Source organism: Microchirus variegatus (genome assembly GCF_963457635.1).
Source record: "Microchirus variegatus genome assembly, chromosome: 11".
NCBI lineage: Eukaryota > Metazoa > Chordata > Actinopteri > Pleuronectiformes > Soleidae > Microchirus > Microchirus variegatus.
Genome location: NC_139812.1, coordinates 16,189,380 through 16,204,190, shown reverse-complemented (window position 1 = coordinate 16,204,190; position 14,811 = coordinate 16,189,380).

Genomic DNA, 14,811 nt, shown 5'->3' with positions numbered 1-14,811 from the left:
TTTTACAGTTTGTGTTTTTTTTCTTCTTTTTTTGTATAACATTATTCTACACACTCCATGATGCTTAACTGCCAAAATGAGTGTTCAAGTTTTAAGGTCATGATTCCACAGCTTTTCAGAAATGGAATATCAGCTGTAGCTCTGCCTTCTGAAACCACTGTTTTTTACTCCCTTCATGATGTTAAGTCATCACACATTTTGCATTCTGCAATGTTTCATACATAACTAGCTTCACAATCCCCCTCAATTATGTTATTGTAATAATAGCAGCTATGCTTGTAGTCATTGAGAAACCATATAATGTTGTAATCAACAGGAAAACACCCTGCCTGTCTGCATCCACATTTTTTTTAAGTCCGCAACTCAAAATAGTCATTTTGCTTATTACACACAGCACCATGGTATTGATTGTGTGCTTTGTTTATTCAAAGTCAAAGCCAGCACATTAATGTGCCTGAGTGATTTGCAACTTGTTTTGTTTTCACCTGGTGCTGTGCCACTCGCATAACAATACTGAGAGCTTTCATTCATTTTGTGCCTTGTTTTTCTCCATTTAATCTTGATTTTGTATTTGTCTCGGCACCAGCTATTTAGAGATCTATAACGAACGCGTCCAGGACCTTCTCAAGAAGAGAACGACCCCACCAAAGGGTGGAGGCCTGAGGGTGAGGGAGCACCCAAGAGACGGGCCCTATGTAGAGAGTAAGCATGCATTTTAATTCGGCAAAGAAAACCTTGGCTGAGTTTTATGTGACAAAGTAACATGATAAACTAAACCTTGTGTTCAGATCTGATGAAGCACTTGATCCATAACTACAGCGACGTGGAGGACTTGATCACCATCGGCAATGCCAACCGCACCACAGCCTTTACGGGCATGAATGACCTCAGCAGCCGCTCTCATGCCATCTTTACCATCCACTTCACACAGGTCAACTGCAGCCTTCAGATGTTCTCCTTGCTTTCATGTTGTCAGTTTGGTTTGGAAAACCCAAAAACCCAGTTTGGAAAACCCAATGGTTTTCACAAACCATTGGGCTTTACTGCCTGTAACAGGAAGTAAAATGGATTAATGGATTTTTTGTTCACCATGTATTCCTCTCCAAGAGAGATGTTGCCTATACTAAACTGAACAAAGATATTCAATACCACAGGCCTGGTTTGACACGGATATGCCACGTGAGACGGTGAGTAAGATCCACCTGGTAGACCTGGCAGGCAGCGAGAGAGCGGATGCCACACGGACCACAGGCACCAGGCTGAAGGAAGGTGCCAACATCAACAAATCCCTCGTCACCCTGGGCAGTGTGATCTCAGCTCTGGGTAAATGACACAGTATTTGACACATCTATATCCAGTAATATGATTGTAGGCATTATGATATTGTCCACTGAGGAGTCCTGGTCCTGCAGGGGGGGCATGTTGTAGACGTTGCCCTGCTCCAACACACCTGATTTAAATGAATGGGTCGCTATCAGGCTTTTGCAGAGGTTGACAATGAGCTGACCGTTTGATTCAGGTGTGTTAGAGCAGGACAACATCTAATACAGATGTCAAACTCAAGGCCCGGGGGCCAGATGTGGCCCGCCACGTCATTTTATGTGGCCCGCGAGTGGTTAATTGGTTTTAAAAATTTGTGTTAAAATAGGTCTGTGCTTCTTTAAGGTGTGGGTTGACCATAAACTACATTTCCCACGATGCATGGCGATTGCGTTGGCCCTCAGAGAAAATGAGTTTGACACCCCTGATCTAAAACATGCAGGGCACGGGTCCCCAAGGACCAGGGAAACGCTTATCTACTTGATTATAGGACACAAATGTGTCTTTTTCAGTTTTGTCACTTGTTCATCATACAGCGCATCACAATTTAATGAAGGGGTTTGTAATTATATGTTTGGTCCCATTCAAAATCTATCATTTGGGAACAAATCTACTCTGATTAAAAACAACTTGAACGAACTTGCTTCTAAATTGGTGTGATCTACTGAGATTAGGAACGAAGCAAGGATTGTCCAAGTTGATGTTTTCTTTCTGACTCCCCAGCTGACCTTAATGTAGGAGGACAGTCGACAAAAATGAAGCAGGTCTTCATTCCTTATAGAGACTCTGTGCTGACGTGGCTACTCAAAGACAGCCTGGGTGGAAACTCTATAACGACCATGGTAGCAAGTATGTACTTTTAAAGCCTTTTCAGGCAGTTGAAAATGTATTTATCACAAAGAACATCATTTCCATTGAATGTTTTACCTCCATAATCAATATCTGTGCATTTGTCCCTGGTGTCCCTGCAATGGCAGCGGTTTCTCCTGCTTATGTGAACTACGGGGAGACGCTGAGCACTTTGCGCTACGCCAGCCGAGCTAAAAACATCATGAACTCTCCAATGGTGAATGAAGACAGCAGCGTGAAGGTTATCCGAGAGCTGCAGGCTGAGGTTACAAGACTCCACAGCCTACTAGAAGAAGCTAATCAGGTCCTGCATGTTATTACAATATATGCGAGTTGACTGTCTTTGATGCAAAGGTTATATTTGTAGGTTTGGATTGTCTTTAACAACTCCAGGTCTCTTTAAAGAGTGGCGAGCCGTCTTCCCCTGTGAAAGTAGCAGAAGAGCTGCATCAGAATGAGGCAAAGGTGAGGAATACTTTATCAACTAGAGTAGAGGAGTGTTTTGGAGTCATCCTCACTAATACACCTCTTACCCATCTTGTTTCCACCAGGTTCTAGCATTGACCAAGGAATGGACCAGCAAATGGAGTGAAACTCAGGACATTCTGCAGGTACAATTATTTATTCATGTCTTTAACCAGGGTTTCAATCTAAATTTATCTGAACATTTCTGAATAGTATAATTCGGTACAGCAATAACAGACATTTTTCATTTTCAATACCAAAGTACATGGTTTTGGTGAATTTTGTAGAAATACGCAGTGTTAAACTTGTATTAAATTATTTAAACATGACATGGATTCACACTGAGAAGAGAGTGTTAAGGTTTCATTAATTTTAACACAAACGGTTGGGAGCAGAAGTTTGGACAGACACTGCTGCTTGCAGTAAATACATCCTGCCACCAGGTGTCACTGCAAGTCTTGTGAATGGCCACAGGCAGCCTGGAAATGGTAATTAGAGCAGAGTCAACCTGGCATTTAATTTAATTTTCCATCTATTAAGATTTAAATGGCATCCAAAAGCCAAGGTCATATAATGATTGTAAAGTTACTAAATGACGGTATTCGGGGATTGTTACAAAGACGGACAAAACAGACATGACTTGTCCTTCAAATCAAAAGCGTTTCTCTCAGGCTGGGACAGGGTGGCAGCCTCCTCACAGGACCCGGAGCTGCAACAAAAAATGCCACCGTTTGCCAGCAGAGTTTACACCGAACACTTTTCCTCCGTTGACTTTGTGCCCATCCTCCCAAATAACACCAAATGTCATTTGTTTGGGACTCATCGTGTTCAGCCAAGCAGCCTGTTGCATTATGCATTGAGCTGTGAAACGAGCCAGTCGTGAAGAGTGTGGAGTAACTTTTTGTCTGTGTCACACATGCCAGCAGTGCATTGTCTCCATCATTTCTTTACTTGGGTTTAAAGTTGGGCTCGGAAATGGAAACTACTTTTCTTTTGCAAATCACAAAGGCTGCAGGATGTAGACCCAGGGTTTATAATAGTTAATTAATGGCTTCAGTAATGATAATTACATTTCTTGGCATTTAATTTAAACCTATAACACAGTGAACGCTGAAATGACGCTTGAATCTAATAAAACATTATTGTAAATTGAATTGCGATATCAAAGCCCTAGTTTAGTGTTGTTGATTTGGCCTTAAGCTTTCTCTAAATCTGCAGATGTCTGTCTTTAGCAGCCTGTAGTGACCCTGTACTGGATGAGTGATTAAAAAAATATACATGCAAGAATTTTAAACACACTATACGTGATTATTGGTTATACGTGCATGATGGGCAATTAACATTCTTTTGTGTGGGGTGGTTGGCAGGTGACATTTAAATGGCTTGACAGCCCTTTATTCATGACACTGCATTGGAACTCATTAGCAGCTGTCACTGCTCCTAATTAAGAGGTCTTGATTATTGACATATGGCACTTTTGTTTCTGACTCTCTGGCATATTAATTAAAGGCACTATATTGTGACTCTGTTTGCATGTTCAAGCACCGATGATTCTTTTGCTCAGAGGCTGCACAGCTAACAGATGTGCCTTCTTTAGATCTGTCCCCTTAACATGTAAACGCACCCGTTTTGATGCGTGATGCAATATGACAGTGTAGGTGAAAAGATCACTGTACTGGTGACCAGCAGACACACACCAGTGAGTGTTTGATAAATGACTTTATGGACTTGACATTCGTCTTCACGGGCGTTTGCTTTTGTCTGCGTGGAAAAAGCTATGAGATTCCTGCACTGAATGCTGCAGAGAGGTTACACATGGAGTCTGTGAATTGCATAGTATTACAGAAGCACATCCTGTCCCAATTTTAAATTGGCTATTCGAAAATTCTGTACCTGTTCTGGCAAAAAAAGCCTGAGTTACTGAAGAAATAAATAAAAATATCCCTCTTCTCAAAGTGTTTTGTTTAAATGGACGGTTTTTATATAATTTAACCTCCGTATGGTTATTATACAAATTGCAAAGTCTCTAGCACATGTTCTTTTTTTAAATTGGGTCCTCTTCTCCAACTCTTCCACATATTTTGTGTTTCATTTGGTTAATTCTGTCACTGAGCGCTACATGAAATGTTGTTCTTTTGCTGCGAGGAGACGAGCATGGAGACGAGCTGACCAAGAGCAGTGTAAACAGAATTTTGAATACTGTATTCAAAGCAGATTTGGAATGCAAAGTTATTCATCGTCAGCTTCCCAGATTGGTTACAGGGCATGCGGGGAAGAGAAAGTAATTAATATGTGATGGATTTCAGCGCAGCCTTTTACAGTCGGAGGCAGAAACAGATTGAGGAAAACGAAAAAGGCAAAGAAGGTGGTGAAGTGAAAGCTCTTCTGCAGGGTTTATACTGCATATGTACTGTGTGTATATATACACAAACGCACAAGATTTGTGTTCATGTGTGGATTTGCGTACTCCTCCCACATGATGCTGAAACTCTGCGTCTCGGTAAGATAAAATGAACCACAGTGTTTCTTTGATCTAGTTGTCTTTGTATTTCCCAAACATTGTGCGTTGAGCACAAAGGCACAAATTTAAGCTCTGAATGCTCGGAGGCTTGATCTGTTTAATGTCGATTCTACCTCATACTGTCAGCAGTTGCATATATCGTATTCGCTATAGCATTTTTTTTTTCTTTTCGACTTTTACATCTTTTTTGGCCACATTTCTTTTGATTCTTTATATGCCAGCAGATCCTGGCTCTGAAACAGATTTATTCTTCTAATTTAATTAACGGTTGCTCAGCATGTCTTAAGTTTCGTTTGTGCATACAAGGACTAAAATTGACTGTACTTGGCACATTCTTTAACAAATGACTAGGCATATATTGTCCACATGTGCAAAATGATCATTAACGGACATGAGTTTCATGTAGCAAAGGTGATGGAGTGCTTTTAACAGTCTGAATCCCTTTTTTTTTAACCATAAGTTGCATGTTGCTGGCTGGAGTGTATTCATCTTACAAGTTCTTGGATAAGGTCCTGTCTTTACATGCAGTACACGCAAAGCGCAACATGAAGTGCAGAGTATGTAAGTGGAAAATTGTGTAATATCTAGTCATCATCAACAAAAAGCCTGAAAACTCCCCTCCCTCCAGTACGTGCTTGTCTGCTTTGTTGGCAAGTTGCAGCTTGACATGGCTGCTGGGCAGACAAGGAAAGAATCAATGTCTGACCCAGTATGACAGTGCTCTGAAATGCATATTAACCAATTCAGAAACATGTACTGTCAAAGTGCTGAGGAAAAATCCATAACATTTTGCCCAACCACAGATGACTGCTATATAGCAAGCCTAAATGTTGATTTTGGCTGCTGGTGTAGTTTGCAGTTAATTACAGTATGTTCACCCGCTGCCTCCATCTACAAGGGAGGCTTTTCTTTGTCTTTATAGCACACACACACTGGCTGACTGACAGTGTGGGTGTGGTGAGGATCAACTTTTTTTTTTTTTTTTTTTTTTGCTATGTGTGAATATGAGGATAAAATAGGAGCTCATTTGTTCCTGGTGTCTGAGGAAAGTGACACAGTGCATTAATCCACCAGGCTGCTCCTCACCTCTAATGAAGTCTGAAGAATCCCTTTTAATTAAGTATTGGGACCGGGGTCGATACCTCTCCTCCTTCATTAGAAAAAGGGATTTCTCCCATCTCGCAATGAGTGAGGCGATGCCGCCGGCGGACACATCTCTCACTCTTAAGTCGAATCTATATGAAACTGAGCAGCAGGAGGAGGAGGTTGAAAGAGCTGGGATCTAGTTTATGCAGAGGGTTGGATCTGAATCCCCCAGAAAGTGAAATGTTCTGCTCTGCCTCTTGGGAGGTACTTAAGATAATCCATGGCAATGTGAGGCATTAGTCCACTAGCTTAACAGGAAAATACTTTTGATAGGGCCTCAACTTAGGTAGACTACAGGTTATTGCCCACAGAGAAAAATATTACCCCAGGAGTTAAGGTTGCCTTTGTGGCTTAATTCAGCACGTTGTTGAAGATGTAATTCTCCTGTTTTTGTTCCTGAAGCTTAACTCGTACCTTTTTTTTTTTTTTCTTTTCTCCATCAAGTTAGAAAATAAGTGACATTATTAAACAAAGTTGAATGAATAGAACTATTAGAATGACGAGCATGCTGGAAGGTGGTGTGACTCGTGCTTTTATATATTTCCTCTGCAACTATTGTCGGAGGTAGTGAAGCAGTTCATGGAGTGATTCAGAGGTTTAAGGGCAGCTTTCACAGATTAAATGCATTGATCTATACGACTTGGATCACATTACTTTGAGTTGTAACGCCGTTTGATGTTTTGCAGGGATTTCTGGACAAGCAGAATGTTTTTAATTTGTCTGCATTTTGAGTTGTGGTCTAAATTTATTTGTGGCTTTACAGAATAGCAATAGTCTGTGTAAAATATGGACCTTTTTTTTTGTCATTTATGTGCTGACATAATATATATAACATAATATATAATAATAATAATAATATGTTATATATATATAATATATAACATTTAACCACATTTTTTGCCATGGAAGAGAAGCTTTCTTTGATTACTTTCCTTGACTAATAGTAATCTGTAGTTCTTATTGAAAAGCTGCAGTTTTATGTTGAAACATTTCCACTTCACGTGGGCAAATTAACTTTACTTTGACCCTCCATACCGTTCTCTTGGTCACATTGTGAAGTTTTTATGTAAAGTTGACATACTTTACAAGCTGAGCTTGTTTTTAATAGTAACATGCTGTGTATCAGTAAAAGCAATGGTGCATAGGATGTAACCCACGAGTGTTGGTGGGTGGTGGCACTGCTTCCGTTTCCCTCACTGAACACAATGAACAGTTTGACTCTCGCCACGAAAACCTGAATGATTAATGGCGTCTCCGTAGCCGTTAGCCACTCTACTGCTTCATGGCGACACATGGTTGGAACGCCACTGTTCTGTGTGGCCTTCAGGGAAGGAAGAGCACTCATAAAGAATTCAGTTTTCTGCTGGTTGCCATTAAATGTCTGTCACCATCATTTTTTATGGTGCTCCAGCCACAGTCAATTGAAAGTGTTTTTTTTTTTTTCTACCCAATGAATATTCTCTTGTCTTCCAGGGAGAGGCTGTGGCTCTGAGGAAGGAGGGAAGTGGAGTGATTCTGGACTGCCAGTTGCCTCATCTAATAGGCATTGAGAAAGATCTACTTGGCAGTGGCATCATCCTCTATTATTTGAAAGTAAATGCAACATTTTCACTGGACAATTCGCAAATTCTCTACCAAGCTGTGGTCAAGAGTTATTCTTACAAAGTAAATACTTGTTTAATGTCATTTGAATCATTCTAGGAGGGGAGATCACGGGTTGGGAGTGACAAAGCATCCTGCAGTCAGGATATTGGTGAGTCAAGGTTATAACGGTACATTTCCAGCTGCTGTGTTGCACATTTACTTTCTTATTTAATTGTATTATAGTGCTTCATGGGCCCGGGCTCCTCGGTGAACATTGTGTGCTTGAGAACCACGCTGGCGCCGTGACTCTGATCCCTCAGGACGGCGCACTGTGTTCAGTCAATGGCTCTGTGGTCACCAGCCCCTGCCAGCTGACTCAGGGTAAGCGTCTGTGCAAGGATAATATCCTTGTGAGATTCTTTAATGAACATGGCGGGGGAAAGAGTCATCCGTAATCATTTTCCCTTTCATTCACATTTTTTTTTTCACCAGCGGGGTAGCAATTACACTTCCATCTATTTCCAATGAAGTTATGGGATCACTGCATCACATCTGCAAATGAAATCCACTTTCTGATGCCGTCTCCCCCCACAGCAGCGTATACTCGGGACATGAGTGGATTGTGAACACGGGGCTCTCCACAGGGCAGATGCCATTTCTCTTACTAAACATTTTGAAGGGCGAGAGGCCCCAGACAAAGCTCCAGACAAAGCCCCAGGCCCTTCATTTAATTGGCAGATGGACTTGATAGGGCCGACAGGTTTGAAGTGGGCCACATCATTAACCTTTCAAAGGACAGAGCCAAGCCGAGCTGAAACCCATGCCCCCCTGAGCCGGCCCCGCTTGCCAGAGCTGGGATCTTTCCCTTCTTGCCGCTTTGCTTTCCAAAGATAAAACCTCCACACAGAGCCAGACAGTGAAGTGTCTGGCTACGCTAGTCTCTTTATAACCATTTCAATTTATCCAATATCCCCTTCAGAAATGGCTGCATCTGAAGCTATTTTCTTGAACAAATGATAGTAATTTTCAGTCGAAAAGCAGCTGGAATCCATCACAGGCTGCCCTCTCAGGTGCTTTGTCACTCGTCAGAAGTCATTAGTAGAACCAAGATTAGTATTTGCTGTTCTGAGAGAGGAGTTGGGGAAAATGGAGAGGAGAACCTCACGGAAGTCTGCGGATATGGCAAATATGAGCTAGAGTCTGATATATAAGCCCTAATATCACTCCAGTTATGTTGCTTTACAAGACTTCAAAAGGTTTCCTCGGACCAATTTCTCTGGTAAATCATCTTCCTGGTTCGGGTCACTACCAGTCACACTGGGGAATTTTGTTCCTCAATGCAAGTCATTCGATTTACCTCGGTTACAGGAGGATGTTGTAAACCTGTGTCAAGTTTCCCCAAGTTCAGTGCAGACTGGGCTAACTGAAAACCCAAATTCCAAAAGCTTAAGCTTACTTCCTACCTTTCCTGTTATTTGAATCATTTTCATAGAATTGTAGTAAAAACAGCACAAACAAAATGATAAACGATTGGAATTTAAAACACATTTATTTCTACACTGTAATCTGTTGGATTAAGTCAACAGCCATTTCAAATTGGGATATACTGCATATTTACAGTGAACACACATTCAAATAAATAGGCTTACAAGTTTTTACATTGAACAATGTTTAATCTGAGGGTTGCTACCAACGTTCACAAGGCATATTCAAATCTCACTGTTTCAACAAACTATTTGCATGGGCGAAATGGCCACATCGTTGCCACCTATTAATTTTGCACACAATTTCTAGTTGAAAATGTTATTGTAGCACCACTAACTGTTTTACAGTCTTGTGGGGAAAATAAATAACCCGGACAACAATCGTTTTAGACGAGGGGATAGACCTCACTGCGAAACCAACAGTACATGTATATTCATTGAAGTCGCTCTGTTTGAGAAAATGAAAGAATTATCACCACAATGAAAGTACAGCACAGAGCGCCTGGATGAAAAGAGAGATCATTAAAATAAGTCATGTGTCCCGGAATTTGAAAATAATTATTCAAAGTCTGATTTGAACTGAAACTACCACTAAGCACAACTTTGCTCCCTCTAATAGAATAAGAGGGGAGGGGGTTTCTCCTCTTGCTCCATTTCCCCGGCGCCTTTGCTCACAGTGTGATGCATAATTCAGTGGTTGCTGCAGGATTTATACCCAACCGTAAATATGATTGTGATTTGCCACTTCTTTTCACACATTACCTCTTCGGTTTCCTCCAGGTACCATCGTACAGCTTGGACATGGAACCATACTGAGGTTTAATCACCCAAGTGAAGCTGCTCAGCTCAGAGAGAAACGTCAGGTACGGACAGTTAAACAGTCACAGAACAGCCCACTCATGTACTTGTACTGTTCTGCTGATTTTGTAAAGCAGGATTTCAAGCCACAACTTTACTTTGCATCTATAATTTTTTTTTTTAAAACAAGTCGGCATCATGCACTTTGTTTCCATCATCTTTAACACCTGCTTTCTTCAGAAAACACGTTCACATATCACTCCACATCTGAAATCCTTCACAACACAGGCCTATACTGCCCACTTTTCATCTACCACTGCTCCACTGCCTGTTGAGCATGAGACTCTTATTGACTGCCTCACAAAGAAAGCTGCACACAAGCACGTCAGGAACAGTTTCTTCACAATGTTGTTCAGTCTTTGACCTCGGAGAGATGGCCAGGTGCAGCGGCTTTCAAAACCAGCTGCTTTTCATCCATCTCGCAACAGCCCCCTCTTGGCTTTCATTCACTTGTATGTGTGTTTTTTAAAGGAGCATTGTGCGAATACACACAGTCGTGAAGAAACTATAACCACTATTTCTTTCCACTAATGGTTATTTTTCAGCTTTTGGATTTCTAAGTCTAAGTGGGAGTTCACATGGCAAATTACTACATTTGATTGTATTTTTACTACTCTAGTTATCTGTATCTACACCTCAACAATGAACAGTCTTCATTTGAACATTCTTCCCTCATAAATGGTGGTTTGCCAATGTCCTGGTTCTACAGTTGGGGACTATTAAATGCAAAGTAGTTAAAAAAAAGTAGTTACTACTACTGCTACACTACACTTTTGGTCACATTTTCAATGATGTAAATAAAAGTCATTGAAGGATGTCCAATAACGGGACTCCTTGAAAAGCCTGCAACTTATATTGAATAGTATTTAAGCATTTCTTCCTGTGACTTATATTCATTATAAAATGGATTCACACAGCATTGTATCGACACTGCTGCACTTCTGCTTTTTGGCAGCTCTCTGCTTTCCATCATTGAAAGTGGCTATACAATTACAAAACAAGCACAGCCATCCTCTCTCTGCTGTGGTTCTTTGACATTAATTTTTAACATTGCTCAAACCGAGACGGTCTCACAGGGATCCATGGGCTTCGTCTGAAAACCGAATACGCTTCCACATGTAAATGTTGAGTAACATCAAAGTCCTCATTATGGATTATTATAACAGCTTTTATCTGAGGTTCACTTCCGGCACAGTTGAATCTGAGGGGCACCGACTGGAGAAAGGGATCATCACTAATGGGGCTTTCACACAGGCAGGGCTCCGTTCCGGATTTGAACCGGCCGGTGCATTCAGACCGAACCTGTTACAGTACATCACCAGTTGGCATGTGTCATATTCTGGTTTTGTGAAAGCAGAGGAAGTATTGAGATTTTGCCAGTGTTGCGTTTACTACCGCCTGGGTAACGAGGATTAACGTCCTCCCACTTTGGTTCTATTTAAACTGGTGTGAACACGGGGTGGTTCCGAGCCAGAACCAAAACTGTGCCTGTAAAAGCACCTAGTATGTACCATATCAGTGATACTCATCGCCCTGGTCATGAACATGCTGGTCAAGTCCGCTGAGCCACAGTGCAAAGGCCTCAAAACCAAGTAAGGACTCCGTCAGCCCCCCCATTAGAGCATTTATGGACAATTTGACAGTAACAACAATGTCAGTCCCAGGATGCAGATGGATCCTCCAGGGCTTGGAGAGGCTAACCACTTGGGCTTGGATGTTCTTCAAGCTGGCAAAATCCAGGTCCCTAGTCCCGAGAGAGGGAATTTGACTGATTGATTGGATCCTCTTCTCCCTAGGAGGTACCCACATACCATCAGTCACAGAGGTGAAACATCTGCAAGAAGCTCCAACAAAACCAGGTGCTTACAGATGCAACTCCTTAAGATCCAAATCCCTGATGACTGAGGCGCTTCACAGACATTCCCCTCAGTTTTAGAGGGAAAATATGGTGATGCTTTTTATTCAAACTATAAAAAAAAAAACTTTGGAACTATAAGAATTGGCCAGGTGGCGAGTTACAGCTGCTCTGTTTCCAGCCAGCATAAATGGGCATTTTATTTTAGGAATGTGTAATTTTATGTTGCTCATCCTCACTTTTGGAAATCCTTATTAATTCAGATGAGAATTTGACAATTCTCCAAATGTTGTCAAAGTCCTTCAGTCCCCCCCCCCTTTTTTTTTTAAATATTCCGTTAGCACTGATGTACAACATACTACAATTAAACCATGTTATAATTGCAAATCTAGCATTGGCAACTGTCACTCATTACTTTTCATTTCACAGTATGGTCTCATTCTGTTGTCTGCAGAGCGGGCTGCTGTCTGACTTGTCATTGACTGACCTGTCCAAATCGACTGAGAATCTGTCCAAGGTGATGCTGCAAAACCCAGGGTGAGGGTCAGTGCAGACATGTCTGCACTGTGATTTTATTATCTCTATTATCATTGAAAGATTTTGTGTATAGGAAAAATATTTCAGTGAGTAAAAAAATGGCTAATATTTGTTGGCATGACAATAGAAGATACAGTCATACACTATATACATCTTAAAATATATGTAAAAAAAAGACTTAAAGGATAGATCTCAACATCTTCACATGACATCAGTCTAAAGTAGTGATGTAATAATTGGTAAAACCTAGGATTTATGTCACGGAGAGCCACTGTGTGACACTGGTGGATATGCTGAAAGAAAAACATACTGCACCGTCTTACTTACTACTAAAATATATGCCAGAGGGATAATTTAAAAGACGACTCTAAGTACTATGGCCTACAAAACTGTGAAAAACATTATGCTAATGGGACATCTTTATGCCCTGCCACTGTCTTGGAACTGTGACAGGTCATTGATTTGTTGACCTGTCACTTTGTGTCCAAGTGTTCATTGAATTAGTGCCCAAAATCCAATTCGCTCCCTAGTGATTTCCCATCTTCCGAATAAGTAGTGAGCAATTTGAAAACACAACTATAGTCTGATTGGAAAAAACCTTAATGCTTTACATCCTGTGGAGCTGTCTTCACATGTAATATCATTAACAGTGCTGCAGCCTGCAAAAGTATGGCTTCGGATCAAGGAGGCTTTTTAGCAGCAGTGCTTCTAGGGAGTTTTTAAACGTGAAGTGTATTTTCACTGCATCTGTTCATTACAGATCAGATTTGATGGTTCACATTTCATATCTACAAGTGTCTTGCATTTGAACATGACTGTCCTCTTAAATAACACATGCCCGCTTCATTATTAAAAAGAGAAAATGTTATATTTGTAAGGCAACTCTGTGACACTGGAGATGAGAAGTGCCTTGATTGATTTTTTTTAATTAAGAAATGAGATGTATATCTGATATGCCACTTCATTCATGTAGCATGGCCACATTGGACATGCATCTTATTTATGAAGACACACCGAGGTGACACAGGTCTGATATGAAAATTGGAATTGACGTTTGGATTTCAGTATCAGCCTGGTAATCTGAACATCTGCTGCTCAATCATTCTATCTTATTTGTCTAGTATACAACTGAACAATCAACAGTTTTCTGATGCTACAAATGGCTTTCTGAAGAAGCTCCATGGTGGCATTGCAGTCCCCTGTTTATAGCTCATCATATAATTAAGGGGGTTTTCACACACGTGTCATTGCTGTGGACTGATAATAATCAGCCATTCTTGGGGCAATTTTTGCTTTGCCAGTTGCCACGCACTGGCTTTTAGTCCATTGCCTGCAACTCTGATATTCGTCAGATATCAGAGGTTGAATTCTGGTGTTTGCATAGAAGGTTACTGCAGTGTTGCTAATGGCTGGTTGTTACACAGGTAAAAATCTGATAGTGGTATTCTAGAGTGGGTAAAAGGTGGAGGAGGATGGACGTCACATGGATTGAGTTTGATTGATTGAAGTCTGTAGGAATTAATGGCAGGTTAGCAGAGGTTAATATGACAGCACATAAACACTGGTGGAATTGCTGAACATGCACCAGAAAATATAAAATTATACCATTCAGCTATTATTCATGTTTTGAACTATTTGCCTTGAGCCATTATTGGTTCAGTAAGGTCTTTTTTCCACCTCTTGCTTTGAATTTCACCCCTGTTCAATTTGGTCCCATGGCATCAATTTCCTTGCAGCATGCACAGATCTCTTAGTTTGCCCAATGATCTTGGAAGTGGTACTGGGCAATAAATGGGAGCAAATAATTTGAATTCATTGAGTGGCTGTGGATAGCTGTTCAGCGGTGGGAGTGACGCAACATATCAATGAACTGACCCGCAGTTGCTCGTGGGACTGCTTCAAAGCAACAGCAGCAACCGGTCTGTTCTCAGCCACATCAGACAAGAGTTATGAGAGGCAAACTACAGTGACCTGCTCTTACATCATGGGGCCACTTCACATCTGTATATTTATCCACATTTGTATGCAAAATCCAGGTGCATTTATGTCGACTGAACACGGATTCTCTCACTTGCCGATGCCTCCTAAGCATAATGTGTAAACACTGATTCATCAGTTCTACTTAATGTTGCAACAGCACATCAAATCCCAGCAGTCATTAAAGTAAACATTTGTTCACGTTTTAAAATGAG